Consider the following 23162-nt stretch of genomic DNA (forward strand, 5'->3'; position numbering starts at 1 on the left):
TACTAATAAGTACAAAACCTATATGGAATGTACACTTCAAAGAAGAAGAACCTTAGCAACTAGTTTATGTTTGAAGGCTGAAAACTAATCATGGTTAGAGGGGTGTGAGAGTAGCCACTAGTTTATATACTTGTGAAGATGTTACTTTATGTTTAAGATTGGAATCAATCGTCTGAAAGATTACTCCTTTTTCTTTTCCACTTTTATTTGATGAAGATAAGTCTATTTGATAAGAAGAAGAGAATTTATGAAAGAAATTTTATGATTAGTGTTACTACCTTCTGTTTTGGTATTTCAGGAAAATGTCTTGTCTGTTAGTAGTGGAAATTGGATTATCCATGATCTCTAATATCTATATAGAGACAATATATTGGAAAATTAGCTGCCCAACAGTGCAAGTTAGAGCAGGTGGGGGAAACTTATATTGAGAAAGAAGACCTAAGGATCTCACCATTTATTTGATGCTGATTCTGCGTTAGAGGAAATCCAAATACTCGTTACAAGACTTTAGTAACTTTACAGTGGAGTCACATTTGCATGCTTGACAACTAGGTCAAAGAGCTCAAGACATGCTACTTCTAGTGGAGTAACACACTTCCCTTTTCTTAGTCTGCCACACAACCTGTTAAGATCTGATCTACAGTTTTACTAAGCAATTGAGAAAACAGTATTAATAGTACCAATTAACTGATATGATCCCCATGATATTTCATAGCAAATCAACAGCCAATGCAATGCTCTCTTAGCTGGTCAGAAGAGCCAAGTCTATTGCCTGGGGTCACCTCACAAGCTCATCCTGTGCATCCTGTCAGATTCCCACCAAACTTCTCTCATTCTACTCTGTTTTTGTGTTTTAATCTACTAAAAACCCTTTTGTGTACCACAACCAATCCTGATTCACTTAGCTCTTGTTCAGGACTGACACAATAATTTTCATTTGACCATAACATAACAAAAAACCCCAAACCTTATGAAAAGTTACTCTATTGATGCACCTCCATCATCAAGTTTTGAATGGTTTTACCCCTTGTAACTCCTGCGGGCAGTTGCCTACATCAATCACCAGCTAAGGGAAATTACTTCTCAATCTTAGGATACAGCCAGTCCCTCAGGAAAGCCAGCATAAAAGCTTGCAACCTTGAGGAAACATCATGGGGATTTAAAGCCAGGCATTGTAACCTCAGCAGTGTAATCATATCAGAGGCAACAAGCAAACTGTAACCAAAAAAAAAAGATTAGAAGATAGTTTCCTTCCCAGGGAGTGGAATAATGTTTGCAGGACTAACTAGCTGTAAACTTCCCTAAGGGGTTGAAAGAGAGCAGCATGGTACCTAGCAACATTCAAACTGGCTGAGCAGCAGGGTGTAACACCAAGCTCTGTTGTTATTAACATTCATGATGAACTCAGAAGAGCCAGAAGAAGGGACCTAGCAACAGCAAGCTCAAAGGGAAAATGTCAGAAACATAGCTCACTGAATCAGGCAAAAAGATAAAAAAAGGTCTTCTTTGGAGTATTTTTGAGCATTCATATAGGTGATTTCATAGGTGGGATTACTGGCATTGAGAAAAAATATATTTGTTAATAAACAGAAAGGAGTAATTTTATTTTAATTTAGGAGCTAACAGCAATGCAATAACTAATACACAAGGAAATGACATGTAATTTGACAGTAATTTCTCTAGAACTTGTTTCTTCACATTTCTTCTAGAACTAAGAAGGAAGAAAAATATTTTTCACATTTTATATATCATATTACCATAGAACACTGATTATGACCTGAGAACAGGAAGATATAAAGATTTAGGGTGCTTCAGCAGATTTTGTCAGCCTAAAAGAACAGACAGGCTAAGAACCTAAGGAGCAACGGAAACAGAACAGAATTGTGCTAAGTGTAACAAGAACTACAGCATGTTTTGTAGGAACATGATTTGGAAGTTATTATAGTGTCACTGACATTTTCATTATAAACTCCTATTTCCAGTGCTTCATAACTCAGCAATAGGCATTTGTTCTAGGCTAAATTAGTAGAAGAGGTCTCAGCCTGGCAGAAATATGTTTTGGTGTGTGGGGGTATATGTGTGCAAAATGCAAAGAAAGAAGTTCCAAGAATATAAACAGATCTGGGAAGTTTCTTTATAAAGTGCATTTTTTCTTACTTAACCAAATGATCACCCTTATTATCTAAAAAAGTAGATTTAAGAGTTTTGTACACTCATTATGATGGTTATAGTTTATTTATGTTATAGTGACTAAGGGATTCAGACAAGATGGGTTGTTGTGACAGAATTAATAGATGGTGATGCTATATATAGGATATGTCTGCACTTGTAGCTTTCTATTATTCTGATTTCTGGACTGCTAAGGCATTTTACATTGTATTGCAGACCCCCCTAAAAATTTCATACATGTGTATTACCTTATATTATATATAAACTTGCTTATCTTAGTTGTCTCTCTCAGATCACAAAAGAAATAAAGTGTGGGTCCCAGAGGTCCATAAACTGCAAACACGATTTGATTTATTGGTTGCTGTCCCTAGGACTACCACTAGCACAAGTAAGTTATAAACTATGCTCAGTATTCTACCTTTTCTCATTTCTAATGCCTAAATGAAGTGGCTGAAATTCAGGTTCCATTAAAGTCAGTAACACTGTCAAGCAATTGGCAGATTTGTCCAGTCACTGTGATTTTGGATCAACAGCATCAGCTTAGCTGACCTGCAGATGCACAGTAAGTCCAGCCTAGCAACATGCACCAGACTTACCATGTGCTTTCAGAGTCAAACACAACATCTGTGCCAGAACTGTGCAAACAAACCATATTCTCTGCATTCTTGGTGCTGGACAATGCAGTTGAGCTACTGATTTGGTTAAGTCATCAGTTGTCCAGATAAATGACTCTGTGGAAACAGAAAAAAATGTCCAGGAAAACATTCTAATTATAGGTAAAATTATGCTATTAATAACTTATGTTCCCATAGGAGTGGGAATATGAGTATTTATTCTCTAAATTCTTACATCAATTTTGGTTCCTACACTTGTTCAGGTGGAAGTAAAAAAAAATTTATAAGCTAACGAAGGAAAATCAATGATTATAGATAGAACTAATTTGTGATTTGGAAAAGATATTAATAAGCTGAATTAATGGAATTATTTGGATTAATATTAGGAAAAGATACAGAGTGAAGGCTGATAGTACAATTAGAGGCACAACAACGTGCTGTAATGTTCTTTGCAGGACTAGTATTTCTCTGAGTAGAAGATTATCAGTGTCTTACCTTGAACACTTTTCACACATACACAGAGTATTCACCAGGTTAAGATTTTCCTTTTTGAAGGAGCTTATAATAACAAAACCTATGCATACCTTACAGAGCAGATGGAGTTTTACAGCTGGTTAATTAATCTGTCTAGTTTCATATGGGAGAACTGTTAGTAATGGATCTTGCCAGTAAACTAAGTGCATCCAAAACCTTAGCAATGTTTTGGGGGAGGGGGGGGAGGGGAGGGAACCTTCCTAATTTCTCTATATTTTTCTGAATATTGGGAAGAATATAAAAGGATGAAAGGATGAGTTTACAGAAGCCTTTTAAAATTATTCAGTTCAAAGGATTTTGAAATAAGGCAAGTGAGTTGCAGAACGAAAGTACTCTCCTGGACCTGGGACTCTAACAACAGACACACAGGTAAGGCAGAATTGTGCAGAACCAAAAGTAAGACTAAATGGCCAGCAAGAATTTTATTTGTAAACTGATATATTTCAAGCATAATTCTTATGGACAGGCTGTGGATATCACCATATATTTCTGCAAAGAAGGCTCAAAAATGCTTTTTCCCTGCTTTGAACTCAGCTGGGTAAGGAGGGAGGAGACCTGATCCACTCAGCTCTGAAAATCTTCACTCCCTCTCACCAGCACTTAGTGTTTATCTCTCATTGCAATGGGAGTCAGAGTTTCAGGTTTGTCAGGTTACACCAATTATTTTTTTCTTTCTCTGTCTGTCCCTTGGCTATCTGATCAAAGTGCTCCCACCAGCTGCAGTTCTGACAGCAGCTTAAACAGCAGCCTGACCTGGGAAGCGAGAGAGGCAGTCTCTCAGGTAGGTAAAGCCTAAGACATTCCACAGTTATTAACAGCTGTAATAGCACTAGCTGATATGGCTCCCAGCTGCATTTGGGGCAAGAAACAACTGTGTTGCTTGGGCTGACTGCAGATCTACAGTGCAGGGGAGAGAGAGAGAGAAAGAAAAAGAAAGAGAAAAGGGGAAATAAGGGGGAAGGGAGGGGAGGAAAGGCAGGGGAAGAGAGGAAGAAAAGGGGAAGATGAGAAAAAGTGGGAAAGGAGGGGTCAGCAAAAGGAAAGGCAAAGAGAAAAGGAAAGAACTCAAGAAGGAAGAAAGGGGAGAAAGGTGGAAGGAAGAAAGGATACTTAGAGGATAATTTTTTTTCCACGTCATAGTTTTGTGATTTGTTTTTTGGTTTTGGTTTTTTGGGGGAGGAGGAAGTTCCCTCCCTCCTTGCTGCTCTCTTTAATCTCATTCTTTCTGTTTTTTTCGGTTTCTCTCCTAAATGAACTCCTTGTCCATGTACACACAAGTCCTGAATCACAAAATAAGAGCTCTTCCTCTAAATGACATCAGAAGCAGTTAGCTTAATCCAACCTTAGATGGATCTAGCTTTTTCCATAGAACACCTGTGTTTTACTATTTTGGTCAAGATTGGAATATAACTAGCTTTTGCATTTGAATTATCTCTCAGAACATGTGCTGCAGAAGACTCTATAATCTGAATATGTGAGAAAAGCAGAAGATATTAGCACTGCTCTTTCTCTTTGCTGTACTGTTCAGGTGGATGATACAAGGCAGTCACAATCAAAGCATGTGGGAAGTATTAGCTTAATGCAATATCCCATAGTAGGTGCACCTGTCATGTAAGGCAGTGTTTTACCTATATGACAACATATTACCAGCCATTAAATCAAAATTTTGCAGCAACAGAATTTTTAACCAGAGGTGATTTCCAAAATTGTTATACGCCATTACATAGCAATTTGGGGTAAAAAAGAACTGGCCGTGATAACTTTGCTAAAATGTTTTAAATTCTGGTGGGATCCTACAGGCAGCCTAGATTGCAGCTTTTTGGACTCCGAGGTTTAGATACAGGGAATGAAACCACTGCATGAAAGTCACACTAAACATCTCTAATCAGCCACAGCTTGTAATTAGGCAAACAACTAATCACATAAGTATCTTTGTGTTGTTTCTCTCTATTGGCCTGTAAGCCTCAGTGGAAGCTTGTTGTATTTATTGGGTAGTAAATCAACATTAACGTGCTTCAAGCAACAACATGTTTTTTAATTCTGTATTACAATTTCAAAGCAACTGCCTTTTCAGGTAATACAATTCCCTGCTACACTCCTACGGCAGTGGCGCTGGCTTGCATGCTGAATGTTAAAAGAAAATGCTCTCTGGCTGGCGGAAAGGTCTCTTTTTTTTCCCTTACCTCTTCCCACTAGTTAGAAATAACAGTGAAATGATTCTGTACTTCAGAAGTGAATGGTGGGTGTTTTGTCAATAGCCAAAACATATAAACTGATTCCTATAAGGAATCAGTGATGGCTAAGTGATGATGATAGCTGACTTGACTTACATGAAAATGCTTTAAAGTGTTGTGGAGCTATCAGAAAGGATGTTGATAATTTTGAGGGGGTTCAGAGAAGAGCTATGTGCATGATTAAAGGATTGGAACACATATCTTATAATGAAAGACTCCAGTAGGTCCATTTACTCAGTTTATCAAAGAGGATATCAAAGGGTAACTTGATCACAGTCCTTGAACAGGTACTCATGAGAACTACTTTTTGAAATGGAATCTTCAGTTTAGCAACCAGCAAGAACCAGTGAATGGAAGCTGACCAATTCAAACTAATTATGAATCGGGTTTTGAACTCACATATTTTGATATAAACAATGCATGAAGCCTAGCTAAATATGTCCATTTCTACAGTAAGCAAATTCAGGCTAAAATAAGGTGGAATTAGCTAATAACAAGTGTAGTTAACTGTTGGAACAAAAATAGTAGATTCTGCATCTTGGGAAAGATGCCATGTGTTTTTAGAATATAAATTTTATTTCAAAACAACATATTTCATGGAGAGCCTTATGGCTTGAAGTACAGTGAAATTTGGATTAATTGACCACGGCACTCCTTTGTGGCCCTACAGTGCATCTGTGAATTTAACCGTGTGATCTTGTTATCCTTTTTCCTTATTCCATACTCTTTGCTAAAAGCACTGTACTTTCTGTTCTTTTCCTTCAGGTTAGCTCCTGATCATGATGACTATAAGCATGTGAACATCCAATCTAACTGAGTTCAGCTTCTCCATGCGGGACTAGGTGTATCTTCTTTAAGACAGGAACGATGTTTTCCTAAGTTTCTGCAGCATCTAGTACACTGAAGCATATCCTCAGTGGGCCACTTGGATGCTGCTGCAGTATAAATTGATGAAGAATAATAGGTATTTGAAAAAAATGAAAGATTTATACTGAATGGTGTAGAACTACCTTTTGCCTTTAGAACTACCTTTAGCATCTGTCTGAAATTAAAAATGCAGTAACAGATTTCTGTCATAATAAAAGGAGACAGGTTTAAAAAATATTAAACCCCTTACATAGGTATTCAAATGTTTGTTTTGTTAAAAATATCAGAGTTATCATAAAGCAATATTTTAAATGACCATTTTAATAAGCAATTAATAAACAACAATGCGAAATGGAAATGGGGAAATGGAAAAAGGTTGCACTAGTGATATTTTTATATATTTATGCTTAGTAAAAAAACCCTGACTCAACATCCTAGAAAACTAACTAGAAAAAAGAAAGGTGTAGTGGGGAAAAGTTTCAACACTTAAAGCAATAGGCTTGTGTCATAATTAGGATACCTTTATCAATGATTAGAAAACAGAAGTTACACCTGTATATTTATTTTCCTGCTCTAAGGTCACAGGGAAAAATTACCCTCATCAGTCCTTTTCAAAGCTGGGGGGGGGGGGGGGGGCTGGTGTGGAACAAAACAAACCAATCAAACAAAGACTTTTCATTTGCTATTAGATACAAGAGTCAAAAGTAGATTTAGAGAGATGGCCAAACTGAAATAGCAGAAATGGAGAAAGAGGGAACAACCCTGAAAGAAAACAAAATAAACAATAAAGACAGAAAAGACTAAGAATAACAACAAGAAAGACCTAACAATACCACAAATGATTCATGAATGTTGCAGAAAAGAAGTGTTTTGATCATCAGAGAAACCGCTTTCTCCATAAGGATGCCTTTTGTACAAATATATGCCTTAAAGATATCCATGCAAAGCCTATTAGTTACACCAATTTTTTTCTCAGAAATATATTTCCAATAGGTATTAAACACGGTCTTTGTGTCAGTTTCACAAAGCTTGTACTTATAGCTCTCTTACCAGAGGTGAAAAACCTGTCCCAGTTTTAAAGACATACCTGTCCTCACATACCTGTCCTAGTGTGCACAAAGTCTAGCAGATAAAAAAAAGACAATGGTAGCTGGTTGTGAAATAGCTACAAGACAAAACATGAACCCATTTTTTGAAGGTTACCTTCTCCTTGGTGGAGAGGACAGTCAGCTAATGGCATTTTCTTGGTGTATGCTTCCCCTAGTGCTGTGTCTTGAAGATGTTGAAGCACCACAAGAGTGATTTGCCAGGTGACATGATGACTAATCCAAAACCATTTGGATTCCACTCATTCCCAAAGCACAGGGAAACCTTATCCAACTTAGTTTTCTCTGATCACCAGTTGCTTCAAGGATATCTTGCCAAACAAGCACCAGCTGAGTCTGGGACAGTAAATTGGCTGGGCAGAAAAATAGAGGACTTTCTGCTCCAAGCCTTGGCAGGAATGGAAAAATGGGGCTCCTAAGGACAAAAGGAGCAAGAGTAGCAGTTTGCTACACAGGTTTCAATTGCTAGTTCAGGAACCAGCTCTGATTTCTGCTGGAGTGAACAGGTGCCAGCGCAGACCTGATCTGATTTGACTGAAAACATTACTCTTAACCAATGTACATGTTGGAGCAGTCCCAAGAGCCGTCTGGCCCTTCACCACCTCTGGGATTTGCTAGAATACATATTTGAGTAGCAGGCACACATATTGGAAGTATGTGGTCCACTAATGTTGGACATCTTGTTTTCTGTTATTCTTTTCTGAGGACAAAATTTTCTCATTAAATATTATACATACACACTCTTAAATTAGTCTCACACTTCGGCATTACGCAAGGAAAAAATGTTTTCTTTTTTGTTATGATGACACAGTTTAAAGAAAATTATTGGGACTTCCTGCTCAGCAATCATTATTTTTCTCAACAGCAACCATATGAATAATTCAGAAAGAGGGGGAAAAAAAAAAAAAAGACTTTGCATTTTGCTAACCCTTTACTAACTCTTTGGCAAAGAAAATCCTGATTTCTTCTATTTGAGTGAAAGCTATATAATGAGAAGAAAGCCAAGTAATTTTGATCTTTTTCAAAGATTTCTCAGTTTATTGTTATACTGAAATTCCAAAGAATACAGCTGAAAAGAAACAATGCTTTTTAATTTCTCTGCTTACCTTGTTTCAAGCTTTTTACTCCTGTGATATTAGCTTAAAATATAGAGATAGCTTGGAATAAAGAAATGCATTACTGGATAGGATTTGATTTTCCATGCTTCATTTTTCTTACTGCTTTAGAAGATAATGTATTGTACCCTAAAGGCCAAGTATTTTGTACCTCTTTGTGTAATAAGCTACTTTATACACATATTTTCACACATGGAATAATTGTAATCCATCGGTGTAATTATGCCACATTTAAACCTAAGTTCAATCAATTAGACTACTGTTTTTAATGAATCCTTTATATTTAAAATGTTTTAGTAAAAAGTAATGAGTTCCATAGTAGTGTAAAACACTATTAGGAACATGGAGTTGTCATCATATCCCAAGTATTCTGCATATAGTCTCTGAAAACGAGTTGAACTGAAGAGGTGTATCTTGGCCTGGAAAATGAAATTTTGTGAGACAGACACATTAAGGATTATTCATGGTTTCTTTTAACAGTCAAGTACAAACCACCTACACTACAGCTATTCAATGAGCTACAAAACCCGCATCAGCATGTGTTGTCACCTACCAAAACTAAAAAGTGCAGTGTTAGTACCTCATCTCCTACCAATTTAGTAGACCATGCCAATGCCCCAAATACACCCTACACCCCACTTTAAATGCTCACTGAGGGGTTTAGACTTTCTTCTGAAGTGTTTGGGGGACATGCGGAATAAACCATGTGCTCAAACTAATACGAGCATTTGCAAGACCTTACTAGCAACTAGATTTTGTATGAGAAAATGTGGAGTTTGCACACACAGAATTTCAGTCACATCAATTTTTAGAAAGTTAAGTTCTTAAGGTACTACTTTATATACTTAGAACTACTTAGTATAAAGCTTATAAGAAGGGGTTACACTATCTTGCACTTGGTACTGGAACAAAGAGAGAAATAACTTAATATTAATAAAAAATATTTTCATGATAAAAACTCCTAAAACAAACATTTCACTGACATCTGCTGAACAGATGATAATATAAATGGTAGGCTTGTGCTTTCCATTAGTAGGAGTCTTATGCTTTCTATAGAGTGAGCTGCAAAGCGGCTTTTCATGACTTCCAAAAAGTAAGAAAGAAGAGGAATATACAGGCTGAAAGAAAACTGTGTTTATTAGTGTTTGGAGTTTGGAGGCCCCTGTAGTTTAAACAAGACGTAAAACTCCTGTACTGCTAACATGCAGCTTATAATTTTCCTTGTTCCAGCATTAGTATTAGATGCCTTTAGGATAGGTTGAAAATGACCTGTGTTGGTTAAAAGAAAAGGCAAAGCTAGACTTTGTTGCTGTGAAGGAATAAGAGTGTTCTAGAGAAATAAGAATGACTTATTTACACTGATGGTTTGGTTCTTCACCTGATTATGAACAGAAAAGATACTGATTTCAAAATGAAATACTATCTCTGTAGCTATAGCAATATAAGGCATTCCCTTATGGGTGTAATAATGCTGAGCAATGATAAAGTCATACAAACACTTAATGAATACAAATCAAAGGTAATAGTTAGCTAAATAACTTGTGCTACATAGATGTATGAAACACTAATTTAAAAACTCGTAGCAACCAAAGGGAATATCAGTGAGAAATAACCTAGAGCAAGAAAGAATCAGTTTGATGAATTGGGCTATATTAAAGTTCTTTTTTTTCCCTCAGCAATAGAAGACATAGACCTTTCATGTTAAGAGAATAATATTTTTACCCTCAGAAAAATGAAAAATTAGAGCTTATTCCTTGAGGAGGAAATTTTACACTAAAACCTACTGGTTTCTTTAGAGATATTTTCAACATAAAGCCTTTCAAATTTAGCTAAAGGAGGAAAATGGAAAAGTTCAACACTGGAGAAAAGAAAAGATGAAACATACCTAGACACTTCCATCTCTTCGCTATTAGTGAAAAAATGGTTTTGACTGGGTTTGCCCACTCTTGTCAAATGGCATGTTGACTAATTAAATATATTATAGGTCACTTTTAGAAATGTAACCTGTTTGTTTATTTTAAACTCTGTGTGAGGACCAGTCAAATTTAGCATCCACAGTTGCTCCTCAGCTATGTTATGAATTGCATGTATTTAATCCCAAAGAACATGAGATAAACTGCCCATAGTCCAAATGTAATCTTAAGCCTGTCTCATCAAAGTGAATGGAGTATTTCAGATGTAGTGCAACAGCTTCAGGACTTGTCCTATTGATATTAATGACCTGCCATTAACATGAAACAGAGAAAAAGTTCACAGTGATGAACATTGCTGTAGATCAACTCATTCTAGTTCATATAACCCTGCATTAAAGAAAAACCTAGAATACAACCTGATCAGAAATAGGGATGATTCTTGTCTCATTATTGAGCTTTCTGACTTGGGATGTCTTTGAAACAGTCCCTTATACGAATCATGTTAACACCATTGCTTGCATGGCCAAATATTTCGTTTATTAGAGTCTACCTATATGAGAACATGAATATGTATAGATGCATGTATTTACACACATCTATATTCAGTATTCACAAACTATACATGTTTATATATTACAAGTATATATACATACTTGCAAACATGGTAAGAAAGATGAAAGCTTACTGTATATTAACACGTTAACCCAATTACCCTGTATGTACATGAATGAAAGGTACTCTTCTGTTAAGGAATTAACATGAATATTTAAATAAACACAAAGGAACACAAAAGGATAACATTTTTTGTAAGATCTAGGGCTACAGTGAACTTTAGAGTTCTATGTAGACCTATAGTTGTGAGTATTTCTTCAGGTTTACATGGAAATACATGATTGTGTGCATACATGTGATCAAATTACATGGCATATTTAAGAGAACATTTGCGTGTCACCTGAACTGGAGCTGGAGAAAAAATACATTACAATCAATGCCAATATTTTCATTGATTTCACTGGTTTTACTGCAGCCTCCAGGCCCTATTTGAAGCAGGTGTGCAAATAAGGATTTAAATATAAGGGAATTGAAAACTGAACTCAGAAAAGAGCTAATTTGTGGGAAGGTGAAGTTCTCTGTCAGTTCTTATTTTACATCATCTCGTTCTCCTATTTTGTAATTATGCTGCATCATGTAGTTATGCTATTTGTTCAAATTACCCTTAAATTACAATCACATATTATTACTGGCACTTAGTACATTGCATGATGTATTTAATTGCCATTGTGTCAAACATAAGTGATGTTGAATAATACCATGGAATGAGTACTGTATTGAATATTTGTAGAATATGACTTTTAGAATTTGATTTGCTGGTCTTTTTTTTTTTTTTCCCTTCAGTTTGGAGAAGCAGTTAGTGCAGATTATAAAGTAGTAGCATACAAAACCTATGTCTTAAAAATATAATACTTTTGACGCACAGAAAGAACAGTTCCTGTGAAATGAAGCTTGTTTTTCTTATAGTCAAGTAGTTCAAGATTATCAGACAAGAATTTATGGCTCTTGCAACTATCCATTCTATATATCTGATTTTCATGAGATTTTCACAGTATATATAGCCACCACATATAGGCATTCCACTTCAGAAAGAATTGGGGAAAATATGGGCAAAAGAAACTATAGTCTCAGTCTTGATTACTTTTCATTACAGTTCTGTTCTAAGTACAATACTTCACAAAAATCTTCTGCTGTAAAAATACACAAGTAGCTTTCTAAAATACTTGTTTTTAATAGTTATTTAGTTATAAACTCTGTTAGTCTGAAAAATAAGTAAGTGTATCCTCTTTTTTCCCCCAATTAACATAATCTCTAGGTATGCAGGCAGGGTAAGATGGTATGATTCTACAGAAGTCAGCATTTCATGGATTTATATCAAATGAGGATTACTGACTCTGCTTTACCTGCCAGTAACAAACGCTTTCCTAATTTACTTTGTTTTAGCCTGCATCTTTATCCTCTTTTAGTTTTATTTGCTTTTCTTCTTTCTATTACTTTTTATCCAGAACATTTTTGTTACCCTATCTTTTCAATTGATTTCAAATAGTCAGAATACCAGACTATAGTGTATTTTCTCTTTAAAATAGATGTTTTATTATCCAGCTTCCTGGTAGTAAGCCCTGTATTCTGTAAGTGGAGTTTGACTGAATGCAAATTCTCCAGCTGTGTTTATTAGATGGTAGTAGTTGGTTATGTTGTCAGTTTGCCAGCTAGCATAATGTCTACTTGCTTTCCATATAAAGATAAAATAATTGTTTGTAAAGTGTACAGATATATTCACTATGGGTTTTCACTATCAGTTGGGTTTTCACTAAAATTTTAGAAAAATTCAATCATTCCACGCACATACTTTCTTCATAAAATGCATTCAAGCAAACAAACAAACAAAAAAGATGCTAAAAGGAGATTGTTCATATTTTGTAACAACGTAAATCAGGAGAGTAAAATAAAAGTGGATATGAAGGTTATAACAGTGACTTACTGCTTACTGTCAGATTAGACACATCATCAGGAGTAAAAAATGGTTCAATTTTCTTCCCAGACTTACTTTGTTTATTTATTTCATAGCTAATGCTAAAGTCTTCTAGGCATAGTTCAATTTCATATTACTACAATAAAAACCTTGTGAAGAGTCTTTACTTGTTTGACTTCTTGATCTTCTTTTTGTGTTATTTTTGTAACATTTTGCTTTCCAGTTCTCTATATCGCTCCTCTGTCTTTTTTACGTTCCCAGGTAGTCTCAGTCCAAACTCGCCGCAGCCACTCATTACTGGCTTGCAAAGTGATTCCTCAGACTCAGTGATGAGGACAACATCAGCAGCATACCTGACATTACAGCATTTGCTTCCTCTAATTTGAATTCTTCTATTGTAACCATCAAGATAAATGTACATTACCATTTCAGTATAAATCCTGAACAGATGCAGTGGCATAATGCAGCCCTGCTGAACTCCTTCCCAGATGTTAAACCTCTCTGCTGTTCCTTTTGTTGTTGCAACTGCTGCTTCCTGCTCACATTAAAGTTAGGGCAGTGAATGACCACATTTTAAAAATGTTAATTGACTACAGATTTGTCTAGAAATTAAGTGGCAAAGTATGCAGGATACTTCATATGATGTGCTGTTGTTTCTTTGTTGCATCTATTTCCCTCTTATTACCAATTAAAGCTAGCATCTGAATTGTTATTTTTATGAGATTTATCAAGTTTAAATATTTCATGGAATTAACGAATTAAGGATGCAGATTCCACAGGACCTGCCAATTTGACCTGTTATTTATCATCTCCAATGCTTCTTATTAACCAAATTCTCAGTTACCTCTCTAAAGATTTTAGTGACACAAAATATTTGTGCTGTCAGAAATGGATTTTTGGAGGCGAAAGACTGACAGGGAAAAGGCAAAGACTATGTTATGTGAAGATATGGTCACAGCAGCTGAGCCAGGCTCTGTGTAGTGACCTCTTCCCTTTGCAGGAAGGGGTCCAGCAGTTGTCCATGTAAAATTCCTTGAAAGCATGATAAAGGGGAGACATTCCTTCCCAACCCATATCTCACCACTAGTATATCCCAGACTTCAGAAACAAGGTACCTTAGTGAGGCATCAGAGAAGACCTCAGTATAACCATTTTCAGCATCCTCGCTACAGATTTTTCTTTCTTTAAATCCACTGTTGACCAGCTGAAATCAGAAAATATGGTTGTTGGAATCAGTATATTTCAGTGTTGCTGGTCCAGTCAGGCCACCTTAGAGGAAAGAAGTGAAATGTGGAAGTCCATTACCAGAAGGTTGTGCTGTGTTTTTGTCCCAATCTCTGCTTCCATACACAACCAATATTTTTTTAATCTCATTTTAGAAATGTCAAGTTAAATAAATTCATCATATATTTTGGGAAGTTTTTTTGAGTATGTAAGGGACCTTAATAGTTAGATATTGCATTTAATTTTGAAAGTTCTCTAGACAAGATTTCTCTAGCTTCTTTTCCAGCAATGTAGTCATGTTATTTTGTGCTGTTATCAGGAAGGTCTTGAAAATCACCAAAGTACTAAATGTCTTTTTTTCATGTGTAGGTACTTTTAAGGTGAATATTAGTGAGGTTTCTCTTTAATAACTCACATGGGTCAAAGTTTCAAAAATGCATTATTTTCCTAACACATGGATCTGTTCTGTGATCTTCTTTGCATTATACTTTCTGAGATTACCATAAACCCGAGGAGAAAACTCTGGACAGGACAAAATATACCCATGAAAGTCTCACCATTTTAAAATTAAGAGGCAAGACAGTTTCTCCTTTATTCAAAATAATTGTTTTTATATAATCAAAACTGTGTTGCTTTTTTTTGCCAGATAATCATAGAAAGCATTATACAACATTTACCTGTGCTTCAATACCTTCAGGTTAAACAAACTATGCTGTTGCACAATCTATTTTTATTCTTCATAATCCTACAAATGTAAGTTGCAAAATTTCTTTATTTTTAAACTGATTTATAAAAGTATTAAATAGATTTAGACCAAAAATTCATCTCTGTAAGTGCTGCTAGAAAATGCCCAGCTCGTTGACACCTAATTGGTGGCAGATTTCTAAATATAGTGGGCTGGCTCCAAATTAATTTTATATGTTCTCTGCTACTTTCTTATAATACAAGCTTTTAAAATCATAATTTCATGTCAAATACCATGAAGAAGTGCAGATATACTATAACAATAGAATCACTTATATTTGCATCATTTATAACCCTGTCAGGAGAAAGACAACCAATCTGTTTGACAAGACCTTTGTTCCTGGAAACCATGTTTGTTGTCATTGTTATACCTTTTGTTTTTTTATTTTTTAGTGACAAATTCACTGTTCCATTATTTTGTTTATGATCAGTACCAGGCTGAAGAGTTTGTAGTTCTCTAAGGAGAAAGCTTTTAGATACTGAAACAAAATTTGAAATATACCAATCTTTTTTAGAATATGTTATTGAAGTCATCTTGATTGTTTTATTGCATAAACCATTTATCTGGAAATTGAGTATGACTGATAATTTTTATAGTCTGTCTGACTGACTTGGCTTTCTATGTGTATACTATCACTCTAGCATGTGCTTCACTGAAAGGAACTTTCACCAGGGTTTCTTCCCCTTTGTGCCTCACCTCTACATCATGAAAATGAGAAATATTTGCATAGTTGTGAGTTTTTGTCATTTTGGTGCAATCTTTTATTCAAATGATCAGGACTAGTACTAGAAAGAAAGTTTTCTACTTTGCAGTTTATTTTTCACTCTCTCCTTCTGGTGGCAGAGCTGCTAAAAATGCTTCAGTAAACACGTCTCTGAGAATTAGTGGTATCTCCTGTTGGATAAATACACAGACAAGTTTTTCTTCTAGGAGAGGTATTTTCTTTCTCCAGAGTACTCTAGCTAAGCCACAGAAATCTCTTTTCAGTCATACAGGCATGTTTTCAAACATATATTTAAAAATCAACTACAATGGCTGGAGGTACTTTAAATGTCTGTAGCAGCAGAAAGGAGTGCAGTAGTAGCACAAATCTTTGGGATATGCTAAGTCATAGAATTTACTTGTGACTTTATTTATACTACAACAAATAGTGCCAATTTATACCCAACTGACTCGTTATTTCTGAAGACTATCCTGAAGTTTCTGGAGGTGATGGTTGCCTGATTATCACTGGAGCAGGTCTATCATTTTTGTCTGTGTTGGTTCCAAACAATATTATGATCTCTATGAGTATCTACGGTGAAGAGACCAACTGTTGACATAAGGAACTGCTGATTTTCTGAGAGAAAAAGCATTTTTTTCAGGTTTAGCTCAGGGATCTGGCCACTGTAAGGGACATTTCTCCTTACATCATGAAGAAAATCAAGAGAAATATCTGATATTTTTATATCAGATAAGTTGAAACTAAAAATCCTTTTTATACCTGTGGGTTAACAAATTAGAAGAGAGGTAACGTTATTACCTACTACTAGTAATGTCTGTTGGAAAAGCTTTGAGTGAAGTGAAAATAGAGGGAAAACCTCAGTGTCTGGAAGAGGGATATGGAGAAAATACACACATCCCCAGTTTCTAGTTTAGTATGCCAGAAGATTAATTAGAGAATTTAGACAGTGATGCTTGTCAAATGTGCAGTACAGAAGATAACTTACAACTAGTTCCATTCAACTTACATAATTGGATTATTTTTCTTTTCTTTTTTTTTTTTTTTTTTAATATACATGTAATTGCACAACAACAGTTGTATTTTTGGCATCTCCCAGTTTTGTGCACTCCCTAGGTTGAAATTTTGTGAGTGGGAGAGTCTATTTAACTACATATTTACTATTATTTTTGTAGATTTTTATATCACACATATAACCTCAAGTATATGTATGTGTTCACACATACATATGTATGTAATTACATTGGAAAACGTCGGTATTTTTCTCTCTGGGCTGTTCTCATGTTTGCTTAGCTTAATAAAACAGGTCACATTTAGATATACGTCAAGAAGTAGTCAATTTTGAAAAATAAGCTGCAAAGATGCTCTACAGATGACAACGCTGATGGGACTGATATTGCAGTCTTGTTTTGTTTTGTTTTCTGTGTTTTGGTTGGATGGGTTTTTTTTGTTTGTTTACACAGCAGTGTGCTACTTCCTTTTGGAATCTGCAATATTTCAGCTGCAAACAAGTGTGTGATCAAAATACCATAGACCCTAGGAAGAGTACATACATACATACTGGTGGGCATTTGTCGCCTTTTCTAGCTAGTATCTTTCTTCACTCCTCATATGTTCTGTGAAAAAAACAGCCGATGACTACTGAAGAGATAATCAATACATGTCTGCATCTTTCTGAAGCTCTCAGTGTCTATAGCAAGACCAGAACAATGGGAAGGCCAAGGACCATCTCTAAGTCACTGTTAGACCACTGCATTGTGACTGCATTTCATGATGCAATGTGGGACTCCTGGGGACCGGAACTCCACTGACAGGGAAGCGCGTTTCCAGTTTTATACAATGTTCTTGCCAAACTAAATAAGCAAAATAGGGAATTCAAATCAAATCTATTAATAGCATGTAATTAATTACTAGCTTGACTGAAATGTACAAACCATTCCTTAAAAGCTTTGCCACCTAATGGTTTCAAAAGGAAATGTTCGGTTAGCTTTGTGGTCTCAAAGTAATAGGATACTATTAATCTCTAAACAAACTGCTGCATTGAAATTCCAGTTGAATGGTTAATAGCAGAGTATCAAATCATTCCCAGTCTGAAGCTAGTGTTGAGACTACATCTGCAATGCTAATGAAGGCTGTCTTTCTAAGTGTTTGGTGGCGAGGGTAGGCATTTTTCCCCTCTGCAGGACTTTGCAGAAAGCGTTCCAGTATGATTCATGCCAGTGATTTCAAGATAAAAAAGCTGATAATTGTGACCAGAAGTCAGCTTGATTCACACAGCTGTGTAAATATGAACTAATTAACGCACAATGCAAAGCTTGAGACTTATGAGACTTCAAACTATCTGTTCCCTTGGTAGTTGTATACTGACTGTGCACTCTGGGACAGTGAGCATACTATCAACAAATCATTGAGGTCTGAGAGTACTGTTCCAGAAGTACAGCATTTCTCACGATAATGGCAGGGGAATTTTCATCCTGGATCAGATTAGTGGCCTGTCAAGGTCAGTAATCTCTGTAAGAGGCTAAATGATTCTGCAAGAGGCTGAGTATCCACTCTGTATTAGTAAGTGATTGTCAGTGTATTGACACCATAGGAAAATATTTCCACTTGTTACAGAACTCCTTATGCCTGGAGGTTGTATGGTCATATTTCTTGTTTTGTCATGTTTTGTCTCTTAATTCCAGTTTATTTTTAATTTTTAGTGTTGTAATTCAGGATATTGATGCCCTAGATCTGGTTCTAGGATAAGGACAATCATAGTTCCATAGTTTCACTCGTACCCATTTACTTCACAAATAAGTAGATGTTTTACAACAGACTGAATTAATATCTTTTTAAAAGTTTTAAACTGGAAAAGAAGTCAATGAGTTCTCTACGTATTTTTTGTAACTGACTGTTTTGAATGATGGAAGTTAATCCAGATTTAATCAAAAGGAAAGCTCTATCCAAGTTTAAAAAAAAAAGGAGTTGGATAGTAATCAGTTTGCATTAGGATAGGCAAAATAATTTTTTTAATGCAATATGGTTTTTTTTTCCAAATTCCTGATCAGGGTATCAGGAAAGTGACTTGAAAAGACTTTATGGCTGAGGTCAAATTATATGACTTTTGAAAGTTATTTTGAAATGAATGTGAATATAGAAGTTCGAATCACTGGAACACCTCTCTCTCTGGCTCTTATACAGAGGACTTTATTAAAGATTTGGCTATCTATGTGCTATCTACTTAAGAAAAGATTAAACCCACTTGACTGAAACATTTTAATTTTCCATAACAGGCTTTAGATCAGGCCCTACCTCTTTAGAATAAAATCTGCAAATTAAAAAAAAACAAAAAACCAAACATAATATAATTGTATGAATTTTGTGTAATTTCTTTTTAACTTAAAAAAAAATTGTGAATGAAAAAACCCAAAACTAATTTCTTCAACAAAAAATCAGCTGGTTATGATTGGACCAGCAATAGTCTTCCAAAACCAGGTAATGTTGTAACAAATAAAGCTTGAAGTCCTGTGAAATAATATATATTTCATATCACACCAGTAACTGCTACTTTCTATTAGGGACTTTGCCATAGGATCAGTGACTTTCCTGTCCTCTATTGAGTTTCTAATGCCATGAGAAAGGTACTAATGTGATAAAAGTCATATAGCATTAGTGACTTTCTATCATGTTGGTGAAGTGAATTTTTATTGTATTAACAAAAACAGAATTCCGATTGCCATAGCAACTAGCCAAAATGACAAAAAAGCTCTTCTAAAAATCAATTGAGAACTCTATGGATAGTCATTTCAGTATGACTCCACTCTCTGTACCTCTACTTACAGTGTTTTGTTTTGTTTTGTTTTGTTTTGTTTTGTTTTGTTTTGTTTTGTTTTGTTTTCCTGAAGCACTCATTCATATCTTGTGTTGTGGAAGTCAGTGCCTCTGGAATAATATCTGTACAAGAATTTTTTTTTTTTTAGTCAATAAAATGTATATATTGAGGGAGTGTTAATCATGGGCTAGTATGTTAACAAAGAAGTCACTGCCAGTTTAAAAAAACTCCAACAAAATATGAAGTTGTGTGAATGAATCAGCTGTAAAATATTATCAGCTGTCTTTCTAAACTTTTGCTCTGATTCAGCTCTTGCATGGATGGAAAGCTCTTGTTTGTGGCAAGCACAACTGCCTGATATGGAGTTTTGTTTAGGTTGTAAAAAGCACATTGTTTATTTATGTGAGAAATAAGGAAGAAGTTCACTCTGTAACAAAGTGTAACAAATATTAAAGGAAATACATAAAGCACAAAATGTCATGTGTTCTTTGTAGCATAATTAATCAGCAACTATTCATCTGTAATTGATGTGTAAAATTGCCAGTCATATAGGGATCACATAATCCAAAAATTGCAGCTGTCCAACAGAGGAAAGTTTTACTCAAGATTTTTCTTGCTCCAGCACGTCATCATAGTGTGCAGAAAAGTTCCAAATTGCCCACTCATTCTAGTCTTCTAGACTGAACTTTATTTTGAAATGGAGAATAACTCATGAAGTGGGTATGTTCAGTGACGGTTGTCATATCACACAGCATTCTATTTTTATTACAAAATCTTGTTTTCATTTACCTAGATTAAGTTAATATGACTGAGAGCATGTGTGTACATGGATCTTTGTATGTGCAAACATATGGGTAATACATGCTGTACTAATATACATTCCTCCAAACTTTGGCTTCTTACTATTCTTCCTGTTTTGGCTGAGAATCTGTTTCTATCAGCTACCAGCTGGAACCCTTCTGTTGTTCAGAAAGTTCAAAATTCCTGCTCATATTCACTCAAAACAGCTTGGAAGTGTAATGAAAGAACACCTCCTGGGTTGTCAGAAATTAGTTTCCAGTTAGAATAATAAGAACATTGCAAAATTTGAGAATAAGGAGTAAAATTGTCTCTGTTTTCTCATACATTCTGATATCACAGCATTACTCTAAAAAATCTGAAGTTTGTTGTGTTGAAAAAGAAATATACTCCAGCTCATTGGACAGCATTTATGGATTGGATTTTATGAATGGAAAGCAAAAACCTGCCATAATAATAAGCTCAGACATCTTAATACTCTCATTTCTACGTGTCTTTCCTTGGTCAGCTCCAATGTTGTTTGCTGAGATGCTCTTTGCTCCATTGCAAGGGTCAGCAAGAGTCCCACTTTCAGAAGTCCTCTGATTGCCAGTTCCTCATTCTTTCTCATGCTGAAGTTTTCCACCAAGTGATCTTTTTTCCAGTTTATTACCACTCTCTCTAATGCATTTTCACACATGTATATTCCTCACTCCTCCTGTTGCCGGAACTCCTTTATTAACTTCTTGCTTTGTGTGTCACTGCTTGAGCTCTCTATTCTTGAAACATTTTGTCAGACTCTCACCAGTCCTGCTAGCCTAACAGCCTTGTATAAATCGCTTTGCATTCTCCAGCAATACTGTCATGCAACATCTCTTTAGCTTATTGCACGTCGGGTGTTGGATTTCTAAGAGAAGGAGCTGTGAGAATTTTCTTTAAGACGTGTTCCTTTACACTTATAAATTATACACAACATGGTTCTATGAGAAGTTAGAAATTAATCGCTGTAGTACCTGTATGTTAGGTTTTACAATAAGATTTTTCAGTGTCTTCAGACAACATGAGTAAATCTCTTCTTATGCATAACAGACATTATTTGGCAAGTCACATTTACTACAATGAAATGCAAGTATGCCAGTGTTATTGTCTGATGTTATAAATATTTATCTTGAATCTTGAAATTGCTGACCTCCACAGAAATAACTAGGTAGTAGGTTTTTTCTGTAAACCAGGAAGAGTGTATAAGTTCTATCATCATTACGTATACCTACTTCTTTCTCAGAAGTCTCTTTTAGCAGTAATGTCACGCAAAGTAATAGTTCTGTTGTTATCAGAGGTATTCAGTGGTAGAGTAGAAGCAGAAATTATTGACACTCAGAATACCTTTACAACCCCCACCTCCTAAACCTTCAGCTTGTGAATTAATATTTTGAAAACTACTATTAAACCAATGCAAGCCTGAATTCCACATTGCATTTTAGCAATGCTCAGAAGGTAAAAAATGTTTGTGAAGCTGAATATGGAAACTTTTAATTAACACGTAGTGATGTAATCGCTGACAGCCATAGTTCTGTGGAATAGGGTGGAATAGATCCTGTGTCAGAAAGCAAACAAGCATAAGCCATGGACACTTTAGCATATAACAACACTGTAGTTATTTTTAAGAAACAAAAGTGAGTTATAATGGGTTGAGAAATCTTCATATTCTCTGAGCCTAGAAACTTGAAGGTGGGTATTACTTATATCTTCACTGCACTGCTTACTTGCTGACAGCAAAATGTTTCTTTATTATTTTAATGACAATGTCTACTGCAACAGAAACATGTAGGAGGACAATAAAAGAAGTAGGAGAGAATTAATGCAATCCTTAATGTGTATAAGGCGTAGTGCATTTTGTCAGTATACCTCAGTAATGACGGTGTCATGAATTTGTAAGCAAGTCCATGATATAAACTCTATAAAGAAACTAATCAAAAGATAAGGACATTCATGCAGCAATTTACTTCTTGACCTGCAAAATTCTGTTTCTACTTCCAACAGAATGGAAAATGTAGAAGAAAGGTGTCTGATCAAACAGAAGGTGGTGAACAAATAGTTCTCTTCTGAATTTGTGAGAGCAGTTGCTCAACAACAAAACATCATTTGATCTGTTTGTGAGTTCTTTTGTAATGTCTACATGTCTTACATCTTATTTCTTACAGTTTTTGTAAAAATAGGTCATAAATCCTGCCATAAGTGCATAGTGAAGACAGAACTCTGAAAGAAAAGAACATTGCAATTGATGTATCAGCCTGGAGACAAATGTATAGCTATCTTGTAGGAATAGACCCACGAATAGATAAAACAGCCCATTTCTTGTATCAGGTGAAGCACTTTGCAAACATGACATTTTCAAGCACAAATAAAGTCATTAATCCTTTCTCATTGCTAATATCTGCTGGTCATAGCATATAAATGTACTGATAATGCCAGAGAGTTCCTGCATTGGTTGTGTAATTTTTCAGTGGCTCCCTCAAGCTGAGTCACCAGTACTGGTACTTTCTGACTTTGCCTACAAATCCAAACGTTTCCTTTTGCCCAAGTTTGAAAGTAGGATAGGCCGCATGTGTATGAGATCTGGTTTTAAACTGATAACATACATAGACTTTCTGGAACAGGTAGCTTGTCACTAGTTGCATACCTTTGTTGGGAAAAAAACCTAAATGAAATGGATAAAATATATCATAACAAAAATCCTTTGACTTGCCAAATATTTGCTACATTTCCTGATGCATTTTTTCCTGATGTAAAGTGAAGGGTCTAACT

Source organism: Gymnogyps californianus, chromosome Z, assembly GCF_018139145.2.
Source record: "Gymnogyps californianus isolate 813 chromosome Z, ASM1813914v2, whole genome shotgun sequence".
Lineage (NCBI taxonomy): Eukaryota > Metazoa > Chordata > Aves > Accipitriformes > Cathartidae > Gymnogyps > Gymnogyps californianus.